This window comes from Sardina pilchardus, chromosome 8 (genome assembly GCF_963854185.1).
Source record: "Sardina pilchardus chromosome 8, fSarPil1.1, whole genome shotgun sequence".
Taxonomy (NCBI): Eukaryota; Metazoa; Chordata; class Actinopteri; order Clupeiformes; family Clupeidae; genus Sardina; species Sardina pilchardus.
Genome location: NC_085001.1, coordinates 26,632,119 through 26,644,673, shown reverse-complemented (window position 1 = coordinate 26,644,673; position 12,555 = coordinate 26,632,119). Strand labels below are relative to the sequence as shown.

The window sequence follows — 12,555 nt, the reverse complement described above, 5'->3', positions numbered from 1 at the left end:
TCGCACCCAAAGCGAGAATCATACCCCTAGACCAACGAGCCGCTGAGTGCTGCAATGGGTTTTATTTTGTGTGGACCCCTTGCATTCCTGAGTAAGTCAAAAAAGTTTTCCAGAATGGGCTCTTTTCCTGCAATGGCTAACAACAGAGGGTGGTCGTCGTTTATTTCGTTAGAGTGGATTTTTTTCTGTAAAGTCTGGCATTTCTTTGTGAAAGAAGGGCTCGTCCGGGAGTTGAACCCGGGACCTCTCGCACCCGAAGCGAGAATCATACCCCTAGACCAACGAGCCTGGGCCAAGGATGCCATTTATTCAGCGCCTTTCCTCACACCAACGTTTTAGAGTGGTCTGCAGAAAAGACGGTCATTTCAGCTGCGTTCCACTGTGCATCAACATTTCCGAAAGTAAGTCCTGGGTGACTAAGTGCAGCAGTTGACCGGTGGCCGGTAGAACCAAACGATGCAGAGTTTCACAGAATAAAGGGCTCGTCCGGGATTTGAACCCCGGACCTCTCGCACCCTAAGCGAGAATCATACCCCTAGACCAACGAGCCAGCTTGCTCAAATGCTTATGTCGAGCATCTTGTGCATCAATATTTAGCTGAAAGGAAAGGTAGCTGTGGTGGTGTTGAGCTGCAGCTAAGCTATGCTGTACATCAAAGGTGAGACAGTGCTCACACAATCTCATGATACTGACAAAAGCTTGCTTGGCGACGGGCTCGTCCGGGATTTGAACCCGGGACCTCTCGCACCCTAAGCGAGAATCATACCCCTAGACCAACGAGCCCCGACAGAGTGTGACTTCAGCTGAAAAAAAAAACCGTGCAATTTTCTCCACCACTGACGGGACTTGAAAAAGGACACATTTCAAAAGAGTTTACCTGTCTAGCTTACGGGCTCGTCCGGGATTTGAACCCGGGACCTCTCGCACCCAAAGCGAGAATCATACCCCTAGACCAACGAGCCGCAATTGAACAGTTTTGTGGGGTGAAAAGGAACATCCAATCGAGGCTAATTCTCTACAGGACACAAGCGTTTGGCGGTGAGGCCCACAATAAATTGGGGAGAAAGCACAAACGGGCTCGTCCGGGATTTGAACCCGGGACCTCTCGCACCCAAAGCGAGAATCATACCCCTAGACCAACGAGCCGCTGAGTGCTGCAATGGGTTTTATTTTGTGTGGACCCCTTGCATTCCTGAGTAAGTCAAAAAAGTTTTCCAGAATGGGCTCTTTTCCTGCAATGGCTAACAACAGAGGGTGGTCGTCGTTTATTTCGTTAGAGTGGATTTTTTTCTGTAAAGTCTGGCATTTCTTTGTGAAAGAAGGGCTCGTCCGGGAGTTGAACCCGGGACCTCTCGCACCCGAAGCGAGAATCATACCCCTAGACCAACGAGCCTGGGCCAAGGATGCCATTTATTCAGCGCCTTTCCTCACACCAACGTTTTAGAGTGGTCTGCAGAAAAGACGGTCATTTCAGCTGCGTTCCACTGTGCATCAACATTTCCGAAAGTAAGTCCTGGGTGACTAAGTGCAGCAGTTGACCGGTGGCCGGTAGAACCAAACGATGCAGAGTTTCACAGAATAAAGGGCTCGTCCGGGATTTGAACCCCGGACCTCTCGCACCCTAAGCGAGAATCATACCCCTAGACCAACGAGCCAGCTTGCTCAAATGCTTATGTCGAGCATCTTGTGCATCAATATTTAGCTGAAAGGAAAGGTAGCTGTGGTGGTGTTGAGCTGCAGCTAAGCTATGCTGTACATCAAAGGTGAGACAGTGCTCACACAATCTCATGATACTGACAAAAGCTTGCTTGGCGACGGGCTCGTCCGGGATTTGAACCAGGGACCTCTCGCACCCTAAGCGAGAATCATACCCCTAGACCAACGAGCCCCGACAGAGTGTGACTTCTGCTGAAAAAAAAAACCGTGCAATTTTCTCCACCACTGACGGGACTTGAAAAAGGACACATTTCAAAAGAGTTTACCTGTCTAGCTTACGGGCTCGTCCGGGATTTGAACCCGGGACCTCTCGCACCCAAAGCGAGAATCATACCCCTAGACCAACGAGCCGCAATTGAACAGTTTTGTGGGGTGAAAAGGAACATCCAACCGAGGCTAATTCTCTACAGGACACAAGCGTTTGGCGGTGAGGCCCACAATAAATTGGGGAGAAAGCACAAACGGGCTCGTCCGGGATTTGAACCCGGGACCTCTCGCACCCAAAGCGAGAATCATACCCCTAGACCAACGAGCCGCTGAGTGCTGCAATGGGTTTTATTTTGTGTGGACCCCTTGCATTCCTGAATAAGTCAAAAAAGTTTTCCAGAATGGGCTCTTTTCCTGCAATGGCTAACAACAGAGGGTGGTCGTCGTTTATTTCGTTAGAGTGGATTTTTTTCTGTAAAGTCTGGCATTTCTTTGTGAAAGAAGGGCTCGTCCGGGAGTTGAACCCGGGACCTCTCGCACCCGAAGCGAGAATCATACCCCTAGACCAACGAGCCTGGGCCAAGGATGCCATTTATTCAGCGCCTTTCCTCACACCAACGTTTTAGAGTGGTCTGCAGAAAAGACGGTCATTTCAGCTGCGTTCCACTGTGCATCAACATTTCCGAAAGTAAGTCCTGGGTAACTAAGTGCAGCAGTTGACCGGTGGCCGGTAGAACCAAACGATGCAGAGTTTCACAGAATAAAGGGCTCGTCCGGGATTTGAACCCGGGACCTCTCGCACCCTAAGCGAGAATCATACCCCTAGACCAACGAGCCAGCTTGCTCAAATGCTTATGTCGAGCATCTTGTGCATCAATATTTAGCTGAAAGGAAAGGTAGCTGTGGTGGTGTTGAGCTGCAGCTAAGCTATGCTGTACATCAAAGGTGAGACAGTGCTCACACAATCTCATGATACTGACAAAAGCTTGCTTGGCGACGGGCTCGTCCGGGATTTGAACCCGGGACCTCTCGCACCCTAAGCGAGAATCATACCCCTAGACCAACGAGCCCCGACAGAGTGTGACTTCAGCTGAAAAAAAAAACCGTGCAATTTTCTCCACCACTGACGGGACTTGAAAAAGGACACATTTCAAAAGAGTTTACCTGTCTAGCTTACGGGCTCGTCCGGGATTTGAACCCGGGACCTCTCGCACCCAAAGCGAGAATCATACCCCTAGACCAACGAGCCGCAATTGAACAGTTTTGTGGGGTGAAAAGGAACATCCAACCGAGGCTAATTCTCTACAGGACACAAGCGTTTGGCGGTGAGGCCCACAATAAATTGGGGAGAAAGCACAAACGGGCTCGTCCGGGATTTGAACCCGGGACCTCTCGCACCCAAAGCGAGAATCATACCCCTAGACCAACGAGCCGCTGAGTGCTGCAATGGGTTTTATTTTGTGTGGACCCCTTGCATTCCTGAGTAAGTCAAAAAAGTTTTCCAGAATGGGCTCTTTTCCTGCAATGGCTAACAACAGAGGGTGGTCGTCGTTTATTTCGTTAGAGTGGATTTTTTTCTGTAAAGTCTGGCATTTCTTTGTGAAAGAAGGGCTCGTCCGGGAGTTGAACCCGGGACCTCTCGCACCCGAAGCGAGAATCATACCCCTAGACCAACGAGCCTGGGCCAAGGATGCCATTTATTCAGCGCCTTTCCTCACACCAACGTTTTAGAGTGGTCTGCAGAAAAGACGGTCATTTCAGCTGCGTTCCACTGTGCATCAACATTTCCGAAAGTAAGTCCTGGGTAACTAAGTGCAGCAGTTGACCGGTGGCCGGTAGAACCAAACGATGCAGAGTTTCACAGAATAAAGGGCTCGTCCGGGATTTGAACCCGGGACCTCTCGCACCCTAAGCGAGAATCATACCCCTAGACCAACGAGCCAGCTTGCTCAAATGCTTATGTCGAGCATCTTGTGCATCAATATTTAGCTGAAAGGAAAGGTAGCTGTGGTGGTGTTGAGCTGCAGCTAAGCTATGCTGTACATCAAAGGTGAGACAGTGCTCACACAATCTCATGATACTGACAAAAGCTTGCTTGGCGACGGGCTCGTCCGGGATTTGAACCCGGGACCTCTCGCACCCTAAGCGAGAATCATACCCCTAGACCAACGAGCCCCGACAGAGTGTGACTTCAGCTGAAAAAAAAAACCGTGCAATTTTCTCCACCACTGACGGGACTTGAAAAAGGACACATTTCAAAAGAGTTTACCTGTCTAGCTTACGGGCTCGTCCGGGATTTGAACCCGGGACCTCTCGCACCCAAAGCGAGAATCATACCCCTAGACCAACGAGCCGCAATTGAACAGTTTTGTGGGGTGAAAAGGAACATCCAACCGAGGCTAATTCTCTACAGGACACAAGCGTTTGGCGGTGAGGCCCACAATAAATTGGGGAGAAAGCACAAACGGGCTCGTCCGGGATTTGAACCCGGGACCTCTCGCACCCAAAGCGAGAATCATACCCCTAGACCAACGAGCCGCTGAGTGCTGCAATGGGTTTTATTTTGTGTGGACCCCTTGCATTCCTGAGTAAGTCAAAAAAGTTTTCCAGAACGGGCTCTTTTCCTGCAATGGCTAACAACAGAGGGTGGTCGTCGTTTATTTCGTTAGAGTGGATTTTTTTCTGTAAAGTCTGGCATTTCTTTGTGAAAGAAGGGCTCGTCCGGGAGTTGAACCCGGGACCTCTAGCACCCGAAGCGAGAATCATACCCCTAGACCAACGAGCCTGGGCCAAGGATGCCATTTATTCAGCGCCTTTCCTCACACCAACGTTTTAGAGTGGTCTGCAGAAAAGACGGTCATTTCAGCTGCGTTCCACTGTGCATCAACATTTCCGAAAGTAAGTCCTGGGTAACTAAGTGCAGCAGTTAACCGGTGGCCGGTAGAACCAAACGATGCAGAGTTTCACAGAATAAAGGGCTCGTCCGGGATTTGAACCCCGGACCTCTCGCACCCTAAGCGAGAATCATACCCCTAGACCAACAGCCAGCTTGCTCAAATGCTTATGTCGAGCATTTTGTGCATCAATATTTAGCTGAAAGGAAAGGTAGCTGTGGTGGTGTTGAGCTGCAGCTAAGCTATGCTGTACATCAAAGGTGAGACAGTGCTCACACAATCTCATGATACTGACAAAAGCTTGCTTGGCGACGGGCTCGTCCGGGATTTGAACCCGGGACCTCTCGCACCCTAAGCGAGAATCATACCCCTAGACCAACGAGCCCCGACAGAGTGTGACTTCAGCTGAAAAAAAAAACCGTGCAATTTTCTCCACCACTGACGGGACTTGAAAAAGGACACATTTCAAAAGAGTTTACCTGTCTAGCTTACGGGCTCGTCCGGGATTTGAACCCGGGACCTCTCGCACCCAAAGCGAGAATCATACCCCTAGACCAACGAGCCGCAATTGAACAGTTTTGTGGGGTGAAAAGGAACATCCAACCGAGGCTAATTCTCTACAGGACACAAGCGTTTGGCGGTGAGGCCCACAATAAATTGGGGAGAAAGCACAAACGGGCTCGTCCGGGATTTGAACCCGGGACCTCTCGCACCCAAAGCGAGAATCATACCCCTAGACCAACGAGCCGCTGAGTGCTGCAATGGGTTTTATTTTGTGTGGACCCCTTGCATTCCTGAGTAAGTCAAAAAAGTTTTCCAGAATGGGCTCTTTTCCTGCAATGGCTAACAACAGAGGGTGGTCGTCGTTTATTTCGTTAGAGTGGATTTTTTTCTGTAAAGTCTGGCATTTCTTTGTGAAAGAAGGGCTCGTCCGGGAGTTGAACCCGGGACCTCTCGCACCCGAAGCGAGAATCATACCCCTAGACCAACGAGCCTGGGCCAAGGATGCCATTTATTCAGCGCCTTTCCTCACACCAACGTTTTAGAGTGGTCTGCAGAAAAGACGGTCATTTCAGCTGCGTTCCACTGTGCATCAACATTTCCGAAAGTAAGTCCTGGGTAACTAAGTGCAGCAGTTGACCGGTGGCCGGTAGAACCAAACGATGCAGAGTTTCACAGAATAAAGGGCTCGTCCGGGATTTGAACCCGGGACCTCTCGCACCCTAAGCGAGAATCATACCCCTAGACCAACGAGCCAGCTTGCTCAAATGCTTATGTCGAGCATCTTGTGCATCAATATTTAGCTGAAAGGAAAGGTAGCTGTGGTGGTGTTGAGCTGCAGCTAAGCTATGCTGTACATCAAAGGTGAGACAGTGCTCACACAATCTCATGATACTGACAAAAGCTTGCTTGGCGACGGGCTCGTCCGGGATTTGAACCCGGGACCTCTCGCACCCTAAGCGAGAATCATACCCCTAGACCAACGAGCCCCGACAGAGTGTGACTTCAGCTGAAAAAAAAAACCGTGCAATTTTCTCCACCACTGACGGGACTTGAAAAAGGACACATTTCAAAAGAGTTTACCTGTCTAGCTTACGGGCTCGTCCGGGATTTGAACCCGGGACCTCTCGCAACCAAAGCGAGAATCATACCCCTAGACCAACGAGCCGCAATTGAACAGTTTTGTGGGGTGAAAAGGAACATCCAACCGAGGCTAATTCTCTACAGGACACAAGCGTTTGGCGGTGAGGCCCACAATAAATTGGGGAGAAAGCACAAACGGGCTCGTCCGGGATTTGAACCCGGGACCTCTCGCACCCAAAGCGAGAATCATACCCCTAGACCAACGAGCCGCTGAGTGCTGCAATGGGTTTTATTTTGTGTGGACCCCTTGCATTCCTGAGTAAGTCAAAAAAGTTTTCCAGAATGGGCTCTTTTCCTGCAATGGCTAACAACAGAGGGTGGTCGTCGTTTATTTCGTTAGAGTGGATTTTTTTCTGTAAAGTCTGGCATTTCTTTGTGAAAGAAGGGCTCGTCCGGGAGTTGAACCCGGGACCTCTCGCACCCGAAGCGAGAATCATACCCCTAGACCAACGAGCCTGGGCCAAGGATGCCATTTATTCAGCGCCTTTCCTCACACCAACGTTTTAGAGTGGTCTGCAGAAAAGACGGTCATTTCAGCTGCGTTCCACTGTGCATCAACATTTCCGAAAGTAAGTCCTGGGTGACTAAGTGCAGCAGTTGACCGGTGGCCGGTAGAACCAAACGATGCAGAGTTTCACAGAATAAAGGGCTCGTCCGGGATTTGAACCCCGGACCTCTCGCACCCTAAGCGAGAATCATACCCCTAGACCAACGAGCCAGCTTGCTCAAATGCTTATGTCGAGCATCTTGTGCATCAATATTTAGCTGAAAGGAAAGGTAGCTGTGGTGGTGTTGAGCTGCAGCTAAGCTATGCTGTACATCAAAGGTGAGACAGTGCTCACACAATCTCATGATACTGACAAAAGCTTGCTTGGCGACGGGCTCGTCCGGGATTTGAACCAGGGACCTCTCGCACCCTAAGCGAGAATCATACCCCTAGACCAACGAGCCCCGACAGAGTGTGACTTCTGCTGAAAAAAAAAACCGTGCAATTTTCTCCACCACTGACGGGACTTGAAAAAGGACACATTTCAAAAGAGTTTACCTGTCTAGCTTACGGGCTCGTCCGGGATTTGAACCCGGTACCTCTCGCACCCAAAGCGAGAATCATACCCCTAGACCAACGAGCCGCAATTGAACAGTTTTGTGGGGTGAAAAGGAACATCCAACCGAGGCTAATTCTCTACAGGACACAAGCGTTTGGCGGTGAGGCCCACAATAAATTGGGGAGAAAGCACAAACGGGCTCGTCCGGGATTTGAACCCGGGACCTCTCGCACCCAAAGCGAGAATCATACCCCTAGACCAACGAGCCGCTGAGTGCTGCAATGGGTTTTATTTTGTGTGGACCCCTTGCATTCCTGAGTAAGTCAAAAAAGTTTTCCAGAATGGGCTCTTTTCCTGCAATGGCTAACAACAGAGGGTGGTCGTCGTTTATTTCGTTAGAGTGGATTTTTTTCTGTAAAGTCTGGCATTTCTTTGTGAAAGAAGGGCTCGTCCGGGAGTTGAACCCGGGACCTCTCGCACCCGAAGCGAGAATCATACCCCTAGACCAACGAGCCTGGGCCAAGGATGCCATTTATTCAGCGCCTTTCCTCACACCAACGTTTTAGAGTGGTCTGCAGAAAAGACGGTCATTTCAGCTGCGTTCCACTGTGCATCAACATTTCCGAAAGTAAGTCCTGGGTAACTAAGTGCAGCAGTTGACCGGTGGCCGGTAGAACCAAACGATGCAGAGTTTCACAGAATAAAGGGCTCGTCCGGGATTTGAACCCGGGACCTCTCGCACCCTAAGCGAGAATCATACCCCTAGACCAACGAGCCAGCTTGCTCAAATGCTTATGTCGAGCATCTTGTGCATCAATATTTAGCTGAAAGGAAAGGTAGCTGTGGTGGTGTTGAGCTGCAGCTAAGCTATGCTGTACATCAAAGGTGAGACAGTGCTCACACAATCTCATGATACTGACAAAAGCTTGCTTGGCGACGGGCTCGTCCGGGATTTGAACCCGGGACTTCTCGCACCCTAAGCGAGAATCATACCCCTAGACCAACGAGCCCCGACAGAGTGTGACTTCAGCTGAAAAAAAAAACCGTGCAATTTTCTCCACCACTGACGGGACTTGAAAAAGGACACATTTCAAAAGAGTTTACCTGTCTAGCTTACGGGCTCGTCCGGGATTTGAACCCGGGACCTCTCGCACCCAAAGCGAGAATCATACCCCTAGACCAACGAGCCGCAATTGAACAGTTTTGTGGGGTGAAAAGGAACATCCAACCGAGGCTAATTCTCTACAGGACACAAGCGTTTGGCGGTGAGGCCCACAATAAATTGGGGAGAAAGCACAAACGGGCTCGTCCGGGATTTGAACCCGGGACCTCTCGCACCCAAAGCGAGAATCATACCCCTAGACCAACGAGCCGCTGAGTGCTGCAATGGGTTTTATTTTGTCTGGACCCCTTGCATTCCTGAGTAAGTCAAAAAAGTTTTCCAGAATGGGCTCTTTTCCTGCAATGGCTAACAACAGAGGGTGGTCGTCGTTTATTTCGTTAGAGTGGATTTTTTTCTGTAAAGTCTGGCATTTCTTTGTGAAAGAAGGGCTCGTCCGGGAGTTGAACCCGGGACCTCTCGCACCCGAAGCGAGAATCATACCCCTAGACCAACGAGCCTGGGCCAAGGATGCCATTTATTCAGCGCCTTTCCTCACACCAACGTTTTAGAGTGGTCTGCAGAAAAGACGGTCATTTCAGCTGCGTTCCACTGTGCATCAACATTTCCGAAAGTAAGTCCTGGGTAACTAAGTGCAGCAGTTGACCGGTGGCCGGTAGAACCAAACGATGCAGAGTTTCACAGAATAAAGGGCTCGTCCGGGATTTGAACCCGGGACCTCTCGCACCCCAAGCGAGAATCATACCCCTAGACCAACGAGCCAGCTTGCTCAAATGCTTATGTCGAGCATCTTGTGCATCAATATTTAGCTGAAAGGAAAGGTAGCTGTGGTGGTGTTGAGCTGCAGCTAAGCTATGCTGTACATCAAAGGTGAGACAGTGCTCACACGATCTCATGATACTGACAAAAGCTTGCTTGGCGACGGGCTCGTCCGGGATTTGAACCCGGGACCTCTCGCACCCTAAGCGAGAATCATACCCCTAGACCAACGAGCCCCGACAGAGTTTGACTTCAGCTGAAAAAAAAAAACGTGCAATTTTCTCCACCACTGACGGGACTTGAAAAAGGACACATTTCAAAAGAGTTTACCTGTCTAGCTTACGGGCTCGTCCGGGATTTGAACCCGGGACCTCTCGCACCCAAAGCGAGAATCATACCCCTAGACCAACGAGCCGCAATTGAACAGTTTTGTGGGGTGAAAAGGAACATCCAACCGAGGCTAATTCTCTACAGGACACAAGCGTTTGGCGGTGAGGCCCACAATAAATTGGGGAGAAAGCACAAACGGGCTCGTCCGGGATTTGAACCCGGGACCTCTCGCACCCAAAGCGAGAATCATACCCCTAGACCAACGAGCCGCTGAGTGTTGCAATGGGTTTTATTTTGTGTGGACCCCTTGCATTCCTGAGTAAGTCAAAAAAGTTTTCCAGAATGGGCTCTTTTCCTGCAATGGCTAACAACAGAGGGTGGTCGTCGTTTATTTCGTTAGAGTGGATTTTTTTCTGTAAAGTCTGGCATTTCTTTGTGAAAGAAGGGCTCGTCCGGGAGTTGAACCCGGGACCTCTCGCACCCGAAGCGAGAATCATACCCCTAGACCAACGAGCCTGGGCCAAGGATGCCATTTATTCAGCGCCTTTCCTCACACCAACGTTTTAGAGTGGTCTGCAGAAAAGACGGTCATTTCAGCTGCGTTCCACTGTGCATCAACATTTCCGAAAGTAAGTCCTGGGTAACTAAGTGCAGCAGTTGACCGGTGGCCGGTAGAACCAAACGATGCAGAGTTTCACAGAATAAAGGGCTCGTCCGGGATTTGAACCCGGGACCTCTCGCACCCTAAGCGAGAATCATACCCCTAGACCAACGAGCCAGCTTGCTCAAATGCTTATGTCGAGCATCTTGTGCATCAATATTTAGCTGAAAGGAAAGGTAGCCGTGGTGGTGTTGAGCTGCAGCTAAGCTATGCTGTACATCAAAGGTGAGACAGTGCTCACACAATCTCATGATACTGACAAAAGCTTGCTTGGCGACGGGCTCGTCCGGGATTTGAACCCGGGACCTCTCGCACCCTAAGCGAGAATCATACCCCTAGACCAACGAGCCCCGACAGAGTTTCACTTCAGCTGAAAAAAAAAAACGTGCAATTTTCTCCACCACTGACGGGACTTGAAAAAGGACACATTTCAAAAGAGTTTACCTGTCAAGCTTACGGGCTCGTCCGGGATTTGAACCCGGGACCTCTCGCACCCAAAGCGAGAATCATACCCCTAGACCAACGAGCCGCAATTGAACAGTTTTGTGGGGTGAAAAGGAACATCCAACCGAGGCTAATTCTCTACAGGACACAAGCGTTTGGCGGTGAGGCCCACAATAAATTGGGGAGAAAGCACAAACGGGCTCGTCCGGGAATTGAACCCGGGACCTCTCGCACCCAAAGCGAGAATCATACCCCTAGACCAACGAGCCGCTGAGTGCTGCAATGGGTTTTATTTTGTGTGGACCCCTTGCATTCCTGATTAAGTCAAAAAAGTTTTCCAGAATGGGCTCTTTTCCTGCAATGGCTAACAACAGAGGGTGGTCGTCGTTTATTTCGTTAGAGTGGATTTTTTTCTGTAAAGTCTGGCATTTCTTTGTGAAAGAAGGGCTCGTCCGGGAGTTGAACCCGGGACCTCTCGCACCCGAAGCGAGAATCATACCCCTAGACCAACGAGCCTGGGCCAAGGATGCCATTTATTCAGCGCCTTTCCTCACACCAACGTTTTAGAGTGGTCTGCAGAAAAGACGGTCATTTCAGCTGCGTTCCACTGTGCATCAACATTTCCGAAAGTAAGTCCTGGGTAACTAAGTGCAGCAGTTGACCGGTGGCCGGTAGAACCAAACGATGCAGAGTTTCACAGAATAAAGGGCTCGTCCGGGATTTGAACCCGGGACCTCTCGCACCCTAAGCGAGAATCATACCCCTAGACCAACGAGCCAGCTTGCTCAAATGCTTATGTCGAGCATCTTGTGCATCAATATTTAGCTGAAAGGAAAGGTAGCTGTGGTGGTGTTGAGCTGCAGCTAAGCTATGCTGTACATCAAAGGTGAGACAGTGCTCACACAATCTCATGATACTGACAAAAGCTTGCTTGGCGACGGGCTCGTCCGGGATTTGAACCCGGGACCTCTCGCACCCTAAGCGAGAATCATACCCCTAGACCAACGAGCCCCGACAGAGTTTGACTTCAGCTGAAAAAAAAAACCGTGCAATTTTCTCCACCACTGACGGGACTTGAAAAAGGACACATTTCAAAAGAGTTTACCTGTCTAGCTTACGGGCTCGTCCGGGATTTGAACCCGGGACCTCTCGCACCCAAAGCGAGAATCATACCCCTAGACCAACGAGCCGCAATTGAACAGTTTTGTGGGGTGAAAAGGAACATCCAACCGAGGCTAATTCTCTACAGGACACAAGCGTTTGGCGGTGAGGCCCACAATAAATTCGGGAGAAAGCACAAACGGGCTCGTCCGGGATTTGAACCCGGGACCTCTCGCACCCAAAGCGAGAATCATACCCCTAGACCAACGAGCCGCTGAGTGCTGCAATGGGTTTTATTTTGTCTGGACCCCTTGCATTCCTGAGTAAGTCAAAAAAGTTTTCCAGAATGGGCTCTTTTCCTGCAATGGCTAACAACAGAGGGTGGTCGTCGTTTATTTCGTTAGAGTGGATTTTTTTCTGTAAAGTCTGGCATTTCTTTGTGAAAGAAGGGCTCGTCCGGGAGTTGAACCCGGGACCTCTCGCACCCGAAGCGAGAATCATACCCCTAGACCAACGAGCCTGGGCCAAGGATGCCATTTATTCAGCGCCTTTCCTCACACCAACGTTTTAGAGTGGTCTGCAGAAAAGACGGTCATTTCAGCTGCGTTCCACTGTGCATCAACATTTCCGAAA

At 50.1% G+C, this 12,555-nt stretch overlaps 48 non-coding genes across 48 annotated transcripts in view; all 48 read right to left on the bottom strand.

Annotated features, from left to right (window-relative positions):
* trnap-ugg (transfer RNA proline (anticodon UGG)) overlaps nucleotides 1–41 on the bottom strand; it is a 72-nt gene extending 31 nt beyond the window's left edge. The window contains exon 1 of the tRNA in view: nucleotides 1–41. This exon is cut by the window's left edge and continues 31 nt beyond it. This is a non-coding gene — a tRNA (tRNA-Pro).
* A 175-nt stretch (nucleotides 42–216) lies between these two features.
* On the bottom strand, nucleotides 217–288 carry trnap-cgg (transfer RNA proline (anticodon CGG)). Its single transcript has one exon. It is a non-coding gene; the product is annotated as a tRNA-Pro (tRNA).
* Nucleotides 289–711: 423 nt separating this feature from the next.
* trnap-agg (transfer RNA proline (anticodon AGG)) lies at nucleotides 712–783 on the bottom strand. The gene has a single exon. It is a non-coding gene; the product is annotated as a tRNA-Pro (tRNA).
* A 107-nt stretch (nucleotides 784–890) lies between these two features.
* On the bottom strand, nucleotides 891–962 carry trnap-ugg (transfer RNA proline (anticodon UGG)). Its single transcript has one exon. It is a non-coding gene; the product is annotated as a tRNA-Pro (tRNA).
* A 112-nt stretch (nucleotides 963–1,074) lies between these two features.
* trnap-ugg (transfer RNA proline (anticodon UGG)) lies at nucleotides 1,075–1,146 on the bottom strand. Its single transcript has one exon. It is a non-coding gene; the product is annotated as a tRNA-Pro (tRNA).
* A 175-nt stretch (nucleotides 1,147–1,321) lies between these two features.
* Nucleotides 1,322–1,393, bottom strand: trnap-cgg (transfer RNA proline (anticodon CGG)). Its single transcript has one exon. It is a non-coding gene; the product is annotated as a tRNA-Pro (tRNA).
* Nucleotides 1,394–1,995: 602 nt separating this feature from the next.
* On the bottom strand, nucleotides 1,996–2,067 carry trnap-ugg (transfer RNA proline (anticodon UGG)). The gene has a single exon. It is a non-coding gene; the product is annotated as a tRNA-Pro (tRNA).
* Nucleotides 2,068–2,179: 112 nt separating this feature from the next.
* Nucleotides 2,180–2,251, bottom strand: trnap-ugg (transfer RNA proline (anticodon UGG)). Its single transcript has one exon. It is a non-coding gene; the product is annotated as a tRNA-Pro (tRNA).
* Nucleotides 2,252–2,426: 175 nt separating this feature from the next.
* On the bottom strand, nucleotides 2,427–2,498 carry trnap-cgg (transfer RNA proline (anticodon CGG)). Its single transcript has one exon. It is a non-coding gene; the product is annotated as a tRNA-Pro (tRNA).
* Nucleotides 2,499–2,688: 190 nt separating this feature from the next.
* On the bottom strand, nucleotides 2,689–2,760 carry trnap-agg (transfer RNA proline (anticodon AGG)). Its single transcript has one exon. It is a non-coding gene; the product is annotated as a tRNA-Pro (tRNA).
* A 161-nt stretch (nucleotides 2,761–2,921) lies between these two features.
* trnap-agg (transfer RNA proline (anticodon AGG)) lies at nucleotides 2,922–2,993 on the bottom strand. The gene has a single exon. It is a non-coding gene; the product is annotated as a tRNA-Pro (tRNA).
* Nucleotides 2,994–3,100: 107 nt separating this feature from the next.
* On the bottom strand, nucleotides 3,101–3,172 carry trnap-ugg (transfer RNA proline (anticodon UGG)). Its single transcript has one exon. It is a non-coding gene; the product is annotated as a tRNA-Pro (tRNA).
* A 112-nt stretch (nucleotides 3,173–3,284) lies between these two features.
* On the bottom strand, nucleotides 3,285–3,356 carry trnap-ugg (transfer RNA proline (anticodon UGG)). The gene has a single exon. It is a non-coding gene; the product is annotated as a tRNA-Pro (tRNA).
* Nucleotides 3,357–3,531: 175 nt separating this feature from the next.
* trnap-cgg (transfer RNA proline (anticodon CGG)) lies at nucleotides 3,532–3,603 on the bottom strand. Its single transcript has one exon. It is a non-coding gene; the product is annotated as a tRNA-Pro (tRNA).
* A 190-nt stretch (nucleotides 3,604–3,793) lies between these two features.
* Nucleotides 3,794–3,865, bottom strand: trnap-agg (transfer RNA proline (anticodon AGG)). Its single transcript has one exon. It is a non-coding gene; the product is annotated as a tRNA-Pro (tRNA).
* Nucleotides 3,866–4,026: 161 nt separating this feature from the next.
* trnap-agg (transfer RNA proline (anticodon AGG)) lies at nucleotides 4,027–4,098 on the bottom strand. Its single transcript has one exon. It is a non-coding gene; the product is annotated as a tRNA-Pro (tRNA).
* Nucleotides 4,099–4,205: 107 nt separating this feature from the next.
* Nucleotides 4,206–4,277, bottom strand: trnap-ugg (transfer RNA proline (anticodon UGG)). Its single transcript has one exon. It is a non-coding gene; the product is annotated as a tRNA-Pro (tRNA).
* A 112-nt stretch (nucleotides 4,278–4,389) lies between these two features.
* On the bottom strand, nucleotides 4,390–4,461 carry trnap-ugg (transfer RNA proline (anticodon UGG)). Its single transcript has one exon. It is a non-coding gene; the product is annotated as a tRNA-Pro (tRNA).
* A 175-nt stretch (nucleotides 4,462–4,636) lies between these two features.
* On the bottom strand, nucleotides 4,637–4,708 carry trnap-cgg (transfer RNA proline (anticodon CGG)). The gene has a single exon. It is a non-coding gene; the product is annotated as a tRNA-Pro (tRNA).
* Nucleotides 4,709–5,130: 422 nt separating this feature from the next.
* On the bottom strand, nucleotides 5,131–5,202 carry trnap-agg (transfer RNA proline (anticodon AGG)). The gene has a single exon. It is a non-coding gene; the product is annotated as a tRNA-Pro (tRNA).
* Nucleotides 5,203–5,309: 107 nt separating this feature from the next.
* Nucleotides 5,310–5,381, bottom strand: trnap-ugg (transfer RNA proline (anticodon UGG)). The gene has a single exon. It is a non-coding gene; the product is annotated as a tRNA-Pro (tRNA).
* A 112-nt stretch (nucleotides 5,382–5,493) lies between these two features.
* trnap-ugg (transfer RNA proline (anticodon UGG)) lies at nucleotides 5,494–5,565 on the bottom strand. Its single transcript has one exon. It is a non-coding gene; the product is annotated as a tRNA-Pro (tRNA).
* A 175-nt stretch (nucleotides 5,566–5,740) lies between these two features.
* Nucleotides 5,741–5,812, bottom strand: trnap-cgg (transfer RNA proline (anticodon CGG)). The gene has a single exon. It is a non-coding gene; the product is annotated as a tRNA-Pro (tRNA).
* A 190-nt stretch (nucleotides 5,813–6,002) lies between these two features.
* On the bottom strand, nucleotides 6,003–6,074 carry trnap-agg (transfer RNA proline (anticodon AGG)). Its single transcript has one exon. It is a non-coding gene; the product is annotated as a tRNA-Pro (tRNA).
* Nucleotides 6,075–6,235: 161 nt separating this feature from the next.
* trnap-agg (transfer RNA proline (anticodon AGG)) lies at nucleotides 6,236–6,307 on the bottom strand. Its single transcript has one exon. It is a non-coding gene; the product is annotated as a tRNA-Pro (tRNA).
* Nucleotides 6,308–6,598: 291 nt separating this feature from the next.
* Nucleotides 6,599–6,670, bottom strand: trnap-ugg (transfer RNA proline (anticodon UGG)). Its single transcript has one exon. It is a non-coding gene; the product is annotated as a tRNA-Pro (tRNA).
* A 175-nt stretch (nucleotides 6,671–6,845) lies between these two features.
* On the bottom strand, nucleotides 6,846–6,917 carry trnap-cgg (transfer RNA proline (anticodon CGG)). The gene has a single exon. It is a non-coding gene; the product is annotated as a tRNA-Pro (tRNA).
* A 786-nt stretch (nucleotides 6,918–7,703) lies between these two features.
* On the bottom strand, nucleotides 7,704–7,775 carry trnap-ugg (transfer RNA proline (anticodon UGG)). The gene has a single exon. It is a non-coding gene; the product is annotated as a tRNA-Pro (tRNA).
* A 175-nt stretch (nucleotides 7,776–7,950) lies between these two features.
* Nucleotides 7,951–8,022, bottom strand: trnap-cgg (transfer RNA proline (anticodon CGG)). Its single transcript has one exon. It is a non-coding gene; the product is annotated as a tRNA-Pro (tRNA).
* A 190-nt stretch (nucleotides 8,023–8,212) lies between these two features.
* On the bottom strand, nucleotides 8,213–8,284 carry trnap-agg (transfer RNA proline (anticodon AGG)). The gene has a single exon. It is a non-coding gene; the product is annotated as a tRNA-Pro (tRNA).
* A 340-nt stretch (nucleotides 8,285–8,624) lies between these two features.
* Nucleotides 8,625–8,696, bottom strand: trnap-ugg (transfer RNA proline (anticodon UGG)). Its single transcript has one exon. It is a non-coding gene; the product is annotated as a tRNA-Pro (tRNA).
* A 112-nt stretch (nucleotides 8,697–8,808) lies between these two features.
* On the bottom strand, nucleotides 8,809–8,880 carry trnap-ugg (transfer RNA proline (anticodon UGG)). Its single transcript has one exon. It is a non-coding gene; the product is annotated as a tRNA-Pro (tRNA).
* A 175-nt stretch (nucleotides 8,881–9,055) lies between these two features.
* Nucleotides 9,056–9,127, bottom strand: trnap-cgg (transfer RNA proline (anticodon CGG)). Its single transcript has one exon. It is a non-coding gene; the product is annotated as a tRNA-Pro (tRNA).
* A 190-nt stretch (nucleotides 9,128–9,317) lies between these two features.
* trnap-ggg (transfer RNA proline (anticodon GGG)) lies at nucleotides 9,318–9,389 on the bottom strand. Its single transcript has one exon. It is a non-coding gene; the product is annotated as a tRNA-Pro (tRNA).
* A 161-nt stretch (nucleotides 9,390–9,550) lies between these two features.
* trnap-agg (transfer RNA proline (anticodon AGG)) lies at nucleotides 9,551–9,622 on the bottom strand. Its single transcript has one exon. It is a non-coding gene; the product is annotated as a tRNA-Pro (tRNA).
* Nucleotides 9,623–9,729: 107 nt separating this feature from the next.
* trnap-ugg (transfer RNA proline (anticodon UGG)) lies at nucleotides 9,730–9,801 on the bottom strand. Its single transcript has one exon. It is a non-coding gene; the product is annotated as a tRNA-Pro (tRNA).
* A 112-nt stretch (nucleotides 9,802–9,913) lies between these two features.
* trnap-ugg (transfer RNA proline (anticodon UGG)) lies at nucleotides 9,914–9,985 on the bottom strand. The gene has a single exon. It is a non-coding gene; the product is annotated as a tRNA-Pro (tRNA).
* Nucleotides 9,986–10,160: 175 nt separating this feature from the next.
* On the bottom strand, nucleotides 10,161–10,232 carry trnap-cgg (transfer RNA proline (anticodon CGG)). Its single transcript has one exon. It is a non-coding gene; the product is annotated as a tRNA-Pro (tRNA).
* A 190-nt stretch (nucleotides 10,233–10,422) lies between these two features.
* Nucleotides 10,423–10,494, bottom strand: trnap-agg (transfer RNA proline (anticodon AGG)). The gene has a single exon. It is a non-coding gene; the product is annotated as a tRNA-Pro (tRNA).
* A 161-nt stretch (nucleotides 10,495–10,655) lies between these two features.
* trnap-agg (transfer RNA proline (anticodon AGG)) lies at nucleotides 10,656–10,727 on the bottom strand. Its single transcript has one exon. It is a non-coding gene; the product is annotated as a tRNA-Pro (tRNA).
* A 107-nt stretch (nucleotides 10,728–10,834) lies between these two features.
* trnap-ugg (transfer RNA proline (anticodon UGG)) lies at nucleotides 10,835–10,906 on the bottom strand. Its single transcript has one exon. It is a non-coding gene; the product is annotated as a tRNA-Pro (tRNA).
* A 112-nt stretch (nucleotides 10,907–11,018) lies between these two features.
* trnap-ugg (transfer RNA proline (anticodon UGG)) lies at nucleotides 11,019–11,090 on the bottom strand. The gene has a single exon. It is a non-coding gene; the product is annotated as a tRNA-Pro (tRNA).
* A 175-nt stretch (nucleotides 11,091–11,265) lies between these two features.
* trnap-cgg (transfer RNA proline (anticodon CGG)) lies at nucleotides 11,266–11,337 on the bottom strand. The gene has a single exon. It is a non-coding gene; the product is annotated as a tRNA-Pro (tRNA).
* A 190-nt stretch (nucleotides 11,338–11,527) lies between these two features.
* On the bottom strand, nucleotides 11,528–11,599 carry trnap-agg (transfer RNA proline (anticodon AGG)). Its single transcript has one exon. It is a non-coding gene; the product is annotated as a tRNA-Pro (tRNA).
* Nucleotides 11,600–11,760: 161 nt separating this feature from the next.
* trnap-agg (transfer RNA proline (anticodon AGG)) lies at nucleotides 11,761–11,832 on the bottom strand. Its single transcript has one exon. It is a non-coding gene; the product is annotated as a tRNA-Pro (tRNA).
* Nucleotides 11,833–11,939: 107 nt separating this feature from the next.
* Nucleotides 11,940–12,011, bottom strand: trnap-ugg (transfer RNA proline (anticodon UGG)). The gene has a single exon. It is a non-coding gene; the product is annotated as a tRNA-Pro (tRNA).
* Nucleotides 12,012–12,123: 112 nt separating this feature from the next.
* trnap-ugg (transfer RNA proline (anticodon UGG)) lies at nucleotides 12,124–12,195 on the bottom strand. The gene has a single exon. It is a non-coding gene; the product is annotated as a tRNA-Pro (tRNA).
* A 175-nt stretch (nucleotides 12,196–12,370) lies between these two features.
* On the bottom strand, nucleotides 12,371–12,442 carry trnap-cgg (transfer RNA proline (anticodon CGG)). The gene has a single exon. It is a non-coding gene; the product is annotated as a tRNA-Pro (tRNA).
* Between the last annotated feature and the right edge of the window lie 113 nt (nucleotides 12,443–12,555).